Source organism: Spermophilus citellus, assembly GCF_964194105.1.
Source record: "Spermophilus citellus genome assembly, chromosome: 2".
Taxonomy (NCBI): Eukaryota; Metazoa; Chordata; class Mammalia; order Rodentia; family Sciuridae; genus Spermophilus; species Spermophilus citellus.
In genome coordinates this window covers 201,371,384-201,383,957 of record NC_138183.1, presented here as the reverse complement: position 1 = coordinate 201,383,957, position 12,574 = coordinate 201,371,384, and the positions used below count along the sequence as shown (strand labels likewise).

The 12,574-nt window shown below is 41.5% G+C and overlaps 1 protein-coding gene across 17 annotated transcripts in view; it reads right to left on the bottom strand.

The window, feature by feature from the left end:
• Positions 1-12,574, bottom strand: part of PPFIBP2 (PPFIA binding protein 2) — a gene marked incomplete at its 3' end in the record, with an annotated part of 145,044 nt that overhangs the window by 79,166 nt on the left and 53,304 nt on the right. The window lies entirely within an intron of this gene.

The following is a 12,574-nucleotide window of genomic DNA, read 5'->3' as shown; positions in this document are numbered from 1 at the left end:
GCCATCTGGCCTAGAGAACACAGAGGTGCAGGGAGGACAGCTCTAGCCAGAAACCAGCATGGGGGAGGAATACATTCCTGGAGACACACCCAGATTAGAGGCCAGAAGGAAAAGCAGGCTGTACTGCCCTGCTCTGAGCTCTAGACCCCTTTTTGGGCTCCTGGCCCAGTTCCAGAGCATGGCCAAGACTGTGACAGGATGTACTAATGAAGAACATCTTTAAGAGTACAGGGGCAGGGGTGGGGGAGGTGTCTTTATATTTTCTTTTTACTGTCTAGAAGCCTGGGAAAGTCAAATGAAGAAATTCATTAGGTCAACACACATTTGCCCAGCACCCAAGGCAAATGATACTGATTTTCTGCCCTAGATAAATAAAGAATTCATCACATGGTATGTAATAAAGGTGAACCTGGGGCTCCAGGGAAGAGGCTAGGGAGCTGATTTAGGAGCTGGAAAACGAAAGGTGGAGCAGAGTGGCTCATTCTCCTTGGAAGAGTTCAATGCCCTTCTACAAGTTATAGTACAGGAGAGGAGGAGACAGGTGACAAAGTGGCAGCATGGCTACTTCTCATCAGCCTTGCTAACCTCCTTGTTGAGGTGGCTCAGATGCAGCCCTCCAGGAAGCTTCCCCGTCTCCTGCTCTGTCCTGAACACCTATTCTCTAGTTCAATGAACCATAGTTTACAGCTGACAAGCCTCTCTCTACTACACCAGACCAGAGGAAGTATGTCTGATTTCTGACTCACTTTTCTCATTTCCCTGCCTCCCACAATCCCTGGTACACAGCAGAAACTTAAGCCTTCTCTGAATGAAAGAATGAGGCTCAAATGGTGAGAGATGTAAAGGAAGACAAAAAATTGACTTGGAGAAAATAGACTTTAAGGTCTGTCTCCTCAGTGTAATGATGCTTGACTCAGGAAAAGGCAGGGCCAATTTCATCTTTAGCGCATTTCACACCTCTATGAACTAATACGGGGGCAGTCGAGGGTTGAGGGGCAGAAGTTCGGAAGGAGTACGGTTAAAGAAAAGAGGGAGGAAGGGAAGGAGAAATCCAAACAGACTGAGCTAAATTCTTAACATATTTTCGTGTAGCCTCAAGTAAAAATTCTTATCTCATTTGTTTTTTTTTAACACCAAAGTATATTTTACTTACATAATCATTTAATTCAAAAACCCACAAAGTAACACTCCAAAAGATCTAGGAGCAGGGCATTTCTATGTGGCTGGCAGGAGGGAAAGGGGTGAGAATGAGTGAGATGCAGCGAATGCAGGAGTTTTAGACACCTGCTTACTGATCGCCGGTGCTGGGCCCACTCAGGGCTCCCACTCACACCTGGCCAGAAAGGTGAACCATGACTACGACATGCTCACCCAAAAGGCTGTCCTGGCCAGGGGTCCACGGTGGGCCACAGATGGGCTTCAGGGTATCAAATATAATCATAAGAAAATACAAAGTACTATTAATATGTATAAATCTCTATTCTCAAACAAAATTTTCATGAGGTTATAAAAATGGTCTGTGACCTCTATCAGTTTGGAAACCTGGGTTTTAAGTCTAAGCAGTTACTCCCAAAGGTTTAGGCTGCCACTATTATTGGGTGGGAGTGGAGGGATTGGGAATCCTGCTTCCATTATACTGTTCTTATGAGATAGAATCTCAGAGACCACAAAGGCTACAAATATTGGGGTCATCACCACACTGACCTTCAGAGCCCTCAGGGCTTCCCATAAACATTCCACTCACCTGCAACTCATGACTGTCTGAAACATGAGGCAACCAGCTGTGGGTAAAGGACAGGAGAATATGGGACTGAGAGATCTGCAAGCTTAGCTGAGGCCAGAGTGGTCAGGTTTGGACAGGGGAATATACTACAGCTTGCCCCCACCTTCATCTTGGGGTCTAGATTACAGACCCCAGCAAGTGGCTGAGAGGGGCCCCTGATGTCTTCCTCCTGCCAATTACCAGGAGTCAGCAGCATCTCATGGGGAAGAATTGTGGACTGAGAGGAGTTTGTGGGCCGCATGCCATTCTGTTGACCCATCACCTGCTCCTGGGTTCAGCTCACTCCTGAACCTTGGCCTCTTAGCTATGGGGATAACTGCCAGGACACCCCTTGTTACTAGGATACAGGCTGTGTCCTTCAGCAGATATGCTGCATAGTGGCCTGCCATTCCTGAGAAGAGAGCGAGGAGAGGATAGAACTCAGCTGAGAAAGTCCTGAACATGAAGTTGCATCCTGGCCACCGTCAGTGCACAAGCATGGAGAACACACCTCCAAAATGGGTCAGTAAAAGGACCAGATGATAAATATTTTAGGCTTGGTGGGCCATATAATTTCTTTCATACTAGACTTTACTACTTGTAGAGTGAAAGTGACTTCAGTCAATATGTAGACAAATGAATGTGGCTATGTTCCAGCAAAACTTTATTTATGTACACTAAAATTCAAATTTTATATTATTTTCACACTATAGAATATTCTTGTGAGTTTTTTTTCAATCATTGAAAAATGTGAAAAACATTCTTAGCTGGTGGGGTGTAATAAGCAGGCAGTGGAACAAATGTAACCCATAGTTCACTAACCTCTGGGTTAGAAAAACCTTCCGCATCTATAATGAATTGAGAGGGCTGAAAGGGGCTCTAGCAAAAATACAGCTTCTGATCCAGTAGATTGGGAATGGAGTTTGAAATTGTGCATTTCTAATAAGCTCCCAGAGAGGTTCAGACAGTTGACCCAGGATTACACCTGGGATAGCAAGAGGTTAGACAACAACTTTCAGAAGTTCCTTGAAATGTTGGGCAGTAGATGCATGAATTCCAGTGAGCCTGCCCACCTGCCCACTAGTGGGTCCTAAAGGAGAAGGCACTCTGTGGTGTGGCTCTGACAGGCCTTCTTTCTGGGTGGAGGGTGAGTGGGTGTCTACATGCTCAGACCTCAAGTTATGCTAACCTGGCAACATCACCCACCACGTCCCTTGGGCCTGAAACAGGAAATTTAGTAGGGAAGGATATATTTGCTCTTTCCCCAGTGTTTGCACATTCTTGGTCATTTATAAACATTGGTTTTTGAGGACTGAAACAGTCTCTTTTGGTCAGGTCTGAAAGGATCCAGATTGGTAGAATTTAGTAGAATGCAATTTACTTGGGGAAAGGGAATAAAAATCTAGGAAAAGTAAAACTACTAATTTGCAGCAGTGGAAAGGCCCCCCCTTGTGGGGTGCTGTGCCAGTAAAAATGCATTGAAAATCCTTGAGGGCACAGGAAGCTTCTCTAAGGGCAGGCTGGCAGACCCATGAGCCAGGAATGTGGACAGCTAACCTACTAGCACCCCAGCAAAAGGCACTTGAGTCAAGGAGTTCAGGGAGGCTTTCTTGCCATCAACAATGGAAGGTCAAGTCTATGCTCCCAGGACTCTTAGCCTCCGTGTCTTTTCCTCACAGTTCCACAATGAAGGCCTCTCCTACCTACTCTTTGCCCACTGATTTCAAAGGAAAAGAATGACCTTTTCCAGATGACCGAGGTGCACTGTCAAGCAGTTTCAATAAGAGGTGCTTATATCATCTTTCTAATCTAAAGATTATATATATATATATATATATATATATATATATATATATATATATATATAGTATTCCTATTCCTTGGGATTTAGACTTCCCAGTTTTTGTCCCCGACTCCCACCTAGTGGCCTCTTCAAGTACTGCTCAAGGACAAAGAACCACCAGCAGCAGCAAGGCACCCTGCCTAGGACAGGAGTCCCTTGGGACTAAGCACAGGAAAGCAAGTGCCAGTGCTCACTTAACTCTATACCTGTCATAGGGGCAGGTAAGAAACAAACACTAGCAATTGGCTCACACAGGGTGTGCTTTTTTCCCCTTGAAAAATAAACACCAAATCTCCCCTTCTCTTTTCTAAGATCCAGGGGGAAATTTTTCCCTCAAAACTCCTGTCTGTAACTTTTCCAAATTAAAAATTTCAACACAAATATATCCAGACCTGTCTTTGTTCTCTGCCCTTACTGAAGAATGGGGATACAGACGTGAATCACATAGGAAGAGAAACTCAGGCTCGCATTTTATGATCCATAAAATATATTTTTCTCCCCATCACTTTTACAACTCCTCCATCTTTTCAATATGGTAAATAGATTTGCCTCTTTGGTCAGAATGAAAGATCACCAGCTGAATCTGGCAGGAATGCATGGGCTTTGTTTAAGGAGTTGGGAACTGAAGAAGCTGCCATCTGTGACAAGGTGATGGGGAGCTGATGAGTGTGTGTAGGGGCGGTGGGAGGTGGCTGTGCCCTCTCCTGGGCCTGGATCTTTCTTTGTTCCTTGATAAATTAGTTGAAAAGATAACTGAGGTTGTTGCTTGCCCTGACTGTTGGGGTGTCAGAGGTGAGCACATATCCTAGATGCAGCCTCCCTCCCCAGCCCATAGCCCAGCAGAGGTCACCCATGCAGGATAGACCTCTTCACTGCTCTTGAGATGTGGACTTCCACTGACTCCTCACATAGGGCAGCCACGTCTTGAGGCTACCCAACCTGTCTTTACCTTGGAAACTAAGAACTGGACTGAGGAAGGCCAAGATGAGTGCTTACAAAGAGGCCCCTCAATAAAGCTCTTAGAACAAACCACAGAATAGAACCAGGTCTTGCAGACACAGTCCAAATCTGCTATCATTTCCACTAGGGACACTGAGTTCCAGAGGGGAGAAGAGGAGGTTTGGCCAAAGCCACACACAAGTGAGTGGCAGAGCCAGGATTGAACCCTGGCCTTTTAACTTCGTCCTGACTTCGCTACTCCTTTACTTTGGTTCAGCTTGCTTCTACCTTCCTAGGCATACTGCCCAGGACACCTGCAACCCTGTGAAGGTTGGTCGCCACTGGGTGGCCAAAGCTGCTGATCATACTCCAGTTCCAAAGAGAGCCCAGAGGACAGTCCCCTACAGGCTCTTTGCCAATCATTGCTCCCTCCCTGGAACCTAAACATGGCCCTGACATGCCCTCACTCTGCTGCTTTGTCTGCCCTTCTCTGACTTCATCTTGAACCTTCGCCAAGGATTTCCTTGGCTCATATCCACAATATTAAATGGAAGGGCAGAATGGCTGCTGGTTTGAGATCAGGGGGGTACATATCAGAATGTTCGAAAAGCACCCATGGTTACTCTGGAGACTACTTGCTTTGATATTTTTCAAGCATCACCAAAAATCCTGGGATATTAATCTGCACTCTATACCCTACTGGGTCCACTGATTCAATAGATTGGTTGTTCACAAGCCTGTAGAGCCCATTTGGATCTGGCTAGATAACCTCTTTGTGGGACTCAACCTCCGCACCCTTCCAGGCCACAGGAAAGTACACTCAAGGTACAGCCCAAATCCCGGAAGTAGTCATAGTGGCCCCACATCCTTCTTGCCTGTGGCATGTGTCAGGGCCACTGAGGAGCACTCTCTCCTTCCTGGACTTTAGGAGTACCAGTGAGGTTCAGGAGCCTTGACCTGAAATAGCCAATTGCTCCTGAGGGCATCATCTCATGCTTCACCATAGCAAACAGAGGAGAGTAGGCTGTCCCTGTCTGGAACTCAGGTCCCTTCCATAGCAACAGAGATGCATCAGTCTTCCAGCAAGGCCTTCACTTTATCCTCTGTGAGCACTAACCCAAAGCTTGGCCCTATCTGTCAGACATAAAAGACCACCTGCCTAGCTCCTGAGAGTCACACCTCTGCCGAACCACAGCCTTACTGATGCCTCTCTGCAGACTAGGCTCCAGCTTGCCTAACGCCAAGAAACTTGCTATACAGGAGTCTCACCCACCAACTTTCTGGGGACAGGCTCAGAATTCAGACACAGATTCTGTTCCTATGCCAAGGGAACACAAACCTTTTGCTTCTTCCCTCACTGAGGCCTAGAAACTATCCCTAGCTCACAGTCCCACATATGTCCTTCTAGGCCTAGAACCCACATCTCCTCATCATACTTACTGAGGCGAGAAGAGGAGGTTTGGCCAAAGTCACAAAGTGACAGAGCCTGGTTAGAACTCTGGCCTTTGAACTCCTGGCTTCCTCCCCTACTCCCTCATCTTGGTTCAGCTTGCTGACCAGGATACTGGCAACCCTACAAAAGAAAGCCTGGGTTCCCACTGGGAGGCTCCAAAAAGAACACAGCATGGGCTCAGGCCCCCAAACCCTAGAACTCACTTACAGCCCTGCATTACTGAACTCTGAGTGGGTCTGGTTTACCTGGTTTTTAGGATGATCTGACCTATTAACACCCATCTATAGGCAGAAAGTCCTGGCCAACAGGACTTAGGATAGGTGTGTCTCAGCCCTGCCAAGACCAAGCAGAGAAGGAACTAGCTCCACTCCAAAGAAGAACTAGCTCCAATGCTGCCTAGTATGATACACTAGGATCAGGAGCTCCCTCCATTTAAGACACAAAGGGAAGGCCCAGGATTAGTCTATTTGTCCCATTCTAACCACCAACCACTCCCCCACTTCTGCCACTGCCTCTCCAGGAGCTGTGTTTTCTTATGGACCTCAGACACCATGATGCCTGGAGATCCCCAATGAACAGCAGCAGTAATAGACCACATTTCCGACCACACTACTTTCCCTTCTGGCCAGTTGATTGGTCTCTGGGTAGTGCTTAAATAAAAAGTTTTAAATTTCTATTTCCTTTGTACTTAATATATTTTTATGGGCCTGGAGAATTTAGCTCCCAAATTATTAGCTAGGTCAATAAGATTCTTTTCTTCATGAATTTGAATTTTAAAAAATGGAGGAAATGTGGAAAGAATTTGTCAAGTAGAAGAATAAACTCAAACGTAAAAGATATTGTGACAGTCATTCTGAGCTATCTTCCTAAGGGACATTCATGTCCCCCCAACTCCATCATTCCTTTCACAGAGAGCCTACCTCCTTTTACGGCAAATGGAAGTGGTTAAGTGGTTAAGTACCTTGTATGAAATTCTTGAGACCAGCAGTGTTTTAAATTTTGAATTTTTTAAAATTTTGGAATATTTGTATAGACTTTACCAGATAAGCATCCCTAATTCAAAAATCTGAAATTCAAAATGCTCCAAAATCTCAAACTTTTGGATTTTTGGATTAGGGATGCTCAACCTGTTCTTGCTTCCCCAGTCACCCTTGCAGCTAGTGTATGCAAATATGAACAAATCCTAGAACCAATGATAAATCTTCTGGAAAGCTTCAGAGAAACTTTCCCTCCTCATTAAAAAAGAAAAAAAGACATACTAAAGAAATTTTCCCTACTGCTGGACATAGCTATGTAGTTGTCTGTGTGAGAACATGTTGCCTAGAATTCCATCAGCCATCTTGCAACCATTAAGGACAAGCCTGAGGAAAATCTAACCCCTAAGGATAGAGGGGCAGAAAACAGGAAGAGCCAGAGACTTTGAGGTCATCCAGAACCACTGGTTTAACCTGAGGCTACCTATCCTCTGACATTGTGTTAGAGATATATAAGCCTCCTTTTTATCTGCACCACATTAGAGGAGGAAGTATAATAGAGATATCAGGAGGCAAAGGTGGACTATGTCAGACCAATGTTATGACCAATCGGTAACTCTGAGATATATATATATATATATATATATATATATATATATATATACCAATGTTATAACAATCAGTAACTCTGAGATATGTGTATCTATGGAGGAGAATGGAGAAAGCATGCAAGGGATGCACAGACATCACGAATAAGAAGGCATTGGTCAATCCTGCCTAATCCCTCAACCTTTCTCACTATTTCATGTTCCAATCCTAACTCCCTGTAATTCTTGTGGATTTCTGTGAGTCACTGAGATTAAAACAATGCTTCTTACACTTTAATTTTTCTATATATCACCTAGATAGGAATCCACATTCTGTATTTTTTCATAAGCTATCTGTGGGTACCCACAAGCTGCTGGGCCACAGACCAAAATGTTTATGTCAAGGGCTTCTAAACAAAGGACAAGTCTAAAATGCCCATGAGTTCGTTCACTGCTCTGAATTCTATTTCCACACAGATAAGAACTAGTGTAGATTGTGTATATAGTCAGAGTATAAACTGACTTGAGGACTGCAAGACCTGAAATATAGACAGGCTAGCTCTGTTCAGAGTCAAAATCTTAACAACTAGCTCTGATTTCTTGGAATGTTTATATGAACTTCTGACCTGCTAAAAGTACACCATTCATAGGTTGCTGATGGCCATAATTATTCTAAAAGATTTATGAATGCAATAACTTTTAGGGAAATCTTCTCACAAAAGGAAAGCATTCACCAAACCATTGTATATAACTCCGAAACAAATCTGCAAACGTGAATGTAAACTGTTTTCTGCAATGCATCCTGCAAAAATAGCAACCACATTCACTGCCTGTGGATCAAAATTATTTTTGATTTCCAAAAAGGAATTTTAAAAGTTAAATCCAGTTTTCATACCACATGCTAAAAAATACTGATGAGGAAGAGTTAACCAGAAGATAAAAATCAAACATAAACCTACTGAAGATATATGCAAATAGTTATTAGATCTAAGGCTACAAAGGAACTTTTTTAGGACTAAAAGGAAAAGGAGAAATTTAAACTATGAAGAATAACCTTTTAAACTTCTGTGCCTCAAAAAGCACCATAAAGAGTATTTTTTAAAAAGTGAAGAAAACATATGCCACAAATAAAGCAAAAGACTAGTAAAAACAATTGTTCAAATGTACAAGCACTAAAATCTTAAAAAGAAAGCAAGAGCGGAGAGTATAAACAGACTAGGAACAGACTAGGGTGGGACAGTCTCACCCAAGCGGCTCAAGGACAATCTCTATGTATGAGGGAAGAAAATGTTAGAACTATTTTATGACCTATCTCTAAATAATTCTTTATTTGTGGATTACTTTAATTATTTAAAAATAATATTAAAATACTGCATATGTGAACATGTGTATATGGAGAATAACTTGGGGGATATAAGATTTAAAACTTAGAGAACATGCAAAGAATAAATACTAATAAACTAATTTTAAAATGTTTAGTCTAATTAAACAGATGAATGCAAAATGCAAAAATAATAGGAAAACATTTTCCCTTGTGACATTAGTGATTATAATTGATCAGGATGCTATGTGATAGACTCACCTCAAACCCTGCCAATGAAAATATAAATTATATTCTTTTGGAAACTGATTTGGGAAAATGTGCCAAAAGGTTTAAACATTTGAAAAATGTGCCAAAAAGTTTAAAGATATTAATACTTTTGGTTTAAAGTTGCCAGATTTAGCAAGCCACAGGGGACACACTTAATAAAAATTATTCACTAATTACTTAAAATCAAATTTTAATTTTAATCAAATTTAAAATATCCTATATTTTATCTGGTAACCCTACTTGAACTCTGTAATTATACTTCTATGAAATATCTAGAGATAAGGACAAATATTTCTCTATAAAGATATTCACTGCAACAATATATTAGTGAGAGATTAAAAATAACCTATCAATATTAGAGAAATTGTCACATAAGATACATACATACAAGATGACCAAGGAACATCCATACTCATTGTAAGCTGTACAATGAGGAATAAAACCTAGATATTGCTATACTGTGTTTAGGGAACAATAGAGAAGGCTCTTATAAGAACTCCAGTGATTATACTGGGTCTACCTGTATAATCCAGGCTATTATCCCTATTTTAAGGTCAGCTAATTTGAAACCTTATTTCCATCTACAAACTTCCCCTTCACTGTGAAAGGTAACATGATCACAGGTTCTGGCCATTAGTGCACAGGCACATTTGGGGGGCCATTATTCTGTCTACCACATTAGTATAGGGATATTACACAGAACACAGGCAGATAGTCTATCTAATGAAAATATTGAATAACACATATAATGACTATAATGAAGAACTGTTCCATGTTCAGAGAAAGGCATGGAAATGAGACTGTATTGACAGAGACCTCTGGAACAAAAAGTAGGCAATGGGATCTGGAATGTAGTCGGTCTAATCACAAATGACATGGCCTCTGGACAAGAGTATCTCAACTTTCTTATCTTGTGTTCTCAAATATCAAGCTCTCTCCCCCAATTTAATGTTCCTGTTCCTGTCCTTCCACCTCTATGCATACTTTGCAATTTTGAATCAGGTCTGCAGACACTAGCATTAGAAAACTGCATCTCAGCCTTCTTTCTTTCTTTCTTTCTTTTTTTTTTTTTAATTTTTTATTGGTTGTTCACAACATTACAAAGCTCTTGACATATCATACTTCATACATTAGATTGAAGTGGGTTATGAACCCCCAATTTTACCCCAAATGCAGATTGCAGAATCACATCGATTACACATCCACAATTTTACATAATGCCCTATTAGTAATTGTTGTATTCTGCTACCTTTCCTATCCCCTACTATCCCCCCTCCCCTCCCCTCCCAACTTCTCTCTCTACCCCATCTACTGTAGTTCATTTCTCTCCTTGTTTATTTTCCCATTCCCCTCACAACCTCTTATATGTAATTTTGTATAGCAATGAGGGTCTCCCTCCATTTCCATGCAATTTCCCTTTTCTCTCCCTTTCCCTCCCATCTCATGTCTCTGTTTAAAGTTAATCTTTTCTTCCTGCTCTCCCTCCCTACTCTGTTCATAGTTGCTCTCATTATATCAAAGAAGACATTTGGTATTTGTTTTTTAGGGATTGGCTAGCTTCACTAAGCATAATCTGCTCTAGTGCCATCCATTTCCCTGAAAATTCTGATTTTGTCATTTTTTATTGCTGCATAGTACTCCATTGTGTATAGATGCCACATTTTTTTTATCCATTCATCTATTGAAGGGCATCTGGGTTGGTTCCACAGTCTAGCTATTGTGAATTGTGCTGCTATGAACATCGATGTGGCAGTATCCCTGTAGCATGCTTTTTTAAGGTCTTCAGGGAATAGTCCGAGAAGGGCAATAGCTGGGTCAAATGGTGGTTCCATTCCCAGCTTTCCCAGGAATCTCCAAACTGCTTTCCAAATTGGCCGCACCAATTTGCAGTCCCACCAGCAATGTACAAGTGTACCCTTTTCTCCACATCCTCGCCAGCACTTGTTGTTGTTTGACTTCATAGTGGCTGCCAATCTTACTGGGGTGAGATGGTATCTTAGTGTGGTTTTGATTTGCATTTCTCTGACTGCTAGAGATGGTGAGCATTTTTTCATGTACTTGTTGATTGATTGTATATCCTCTTCTGAGAAGTGTCTGTTCAGGTCCTTGGCCCATTTGTTGATTGGGTTATTTGTTATCTTATTTTCTAATTTTTTGAGTTCTTTGTATACTCTGGATATTAGGGCTCTATCTGAGGTGTGAGGAGTAAAAATTTGTTCCCAGGATGTAGGCTCCCTATTTACCTCTCTTATTGTTTCTTTTGCTGAGAAAAAACTTTTAAGTTTAATTAAGTCCCATTTGTTGATTCTAGTTGTTAACTCTTGTGCTATGGGTGTCCTATTAAGGAATTTGGAGCCCGACCCCACAATCTGTAGGTCGGAGCCAACTTTTTCTTCCATCAGACGCAGAGTTTCTGATTTGATATCAAGCTCCTTGATCCATTTTGAGTTAACTTTTGTGCATGGCGAGAGAAAGGGATTCAGTTTCATTTTGTTGCATATGGATTTCCAGTTTTCCCAACACCATTTGTTAAAGATGCTATCCTTCCTCCATTGCATGCTTATAGCCCCTTTATCAAATATAAGATAGTTGTAGCTTTGTGGATTAGTCTCTGTGTCCTCTATTTTATACCATTGGTCCACCCGTCTGTTTTGGTACCAATACCATGCTGTTTTTGTCACTATTGCTCTGTAATATAGTTTGAAATCTGGTATTGCTATACCGCCTGATTCACACTTTCTGCTTAGAATTGCTTTTGCTATTCTGGGTCTTTTATTTTTCCATATGAATTTCATGATTGCTTTATCTATTTCTACAAGAAATGCCGTTGGGATTTTGATTGGCATTGCATTGAATCTATAGAGAACTTTTGGTAATATCGCCATTTTGATGATGTTAGTTCTGCCCATCCATGAACAGGGTATATTTTTCCATCTTCTAAGATCTTCTTCTACTTCTCTCTTTAGGGTTCTGTAGTTTTCGTTGTATAAATCTTTCACCTCTTTTGTTAGGTTGATTCCCAAGTATTTTATTTTTTTTGAGGATATTGTGAATGGAGTGTTTTTCCTCATTTCCATTTCAGAAGTTTTGTCGCTGATATACAGAAATGCCTTTGATTTATGCGTGTTGATTTTATATCCTGCCACTTTGCTGAATTCATTTATTAGTTCTAGTAGTTTCTTTGTAGACCCTTTTGGGTCTTCTAGATATAGAATCATGTCATCTGCAAATAGTGATAATTTAAGTTCTTCTTTTCCAATTTTTATGCCTTTAATTTCTTTCGTCTGTCTAATTGCTCTGGCCAGTGTTTCGAGAACTATATTGAATAGAAGTGGAGATAAAGGGCATCCCTGTCTTGTTCCGGATTTTAGAGGGAATGCCTTCAACTTTTGTCCATTCAGAATAATGCTAGCCTGAGGCTTAGC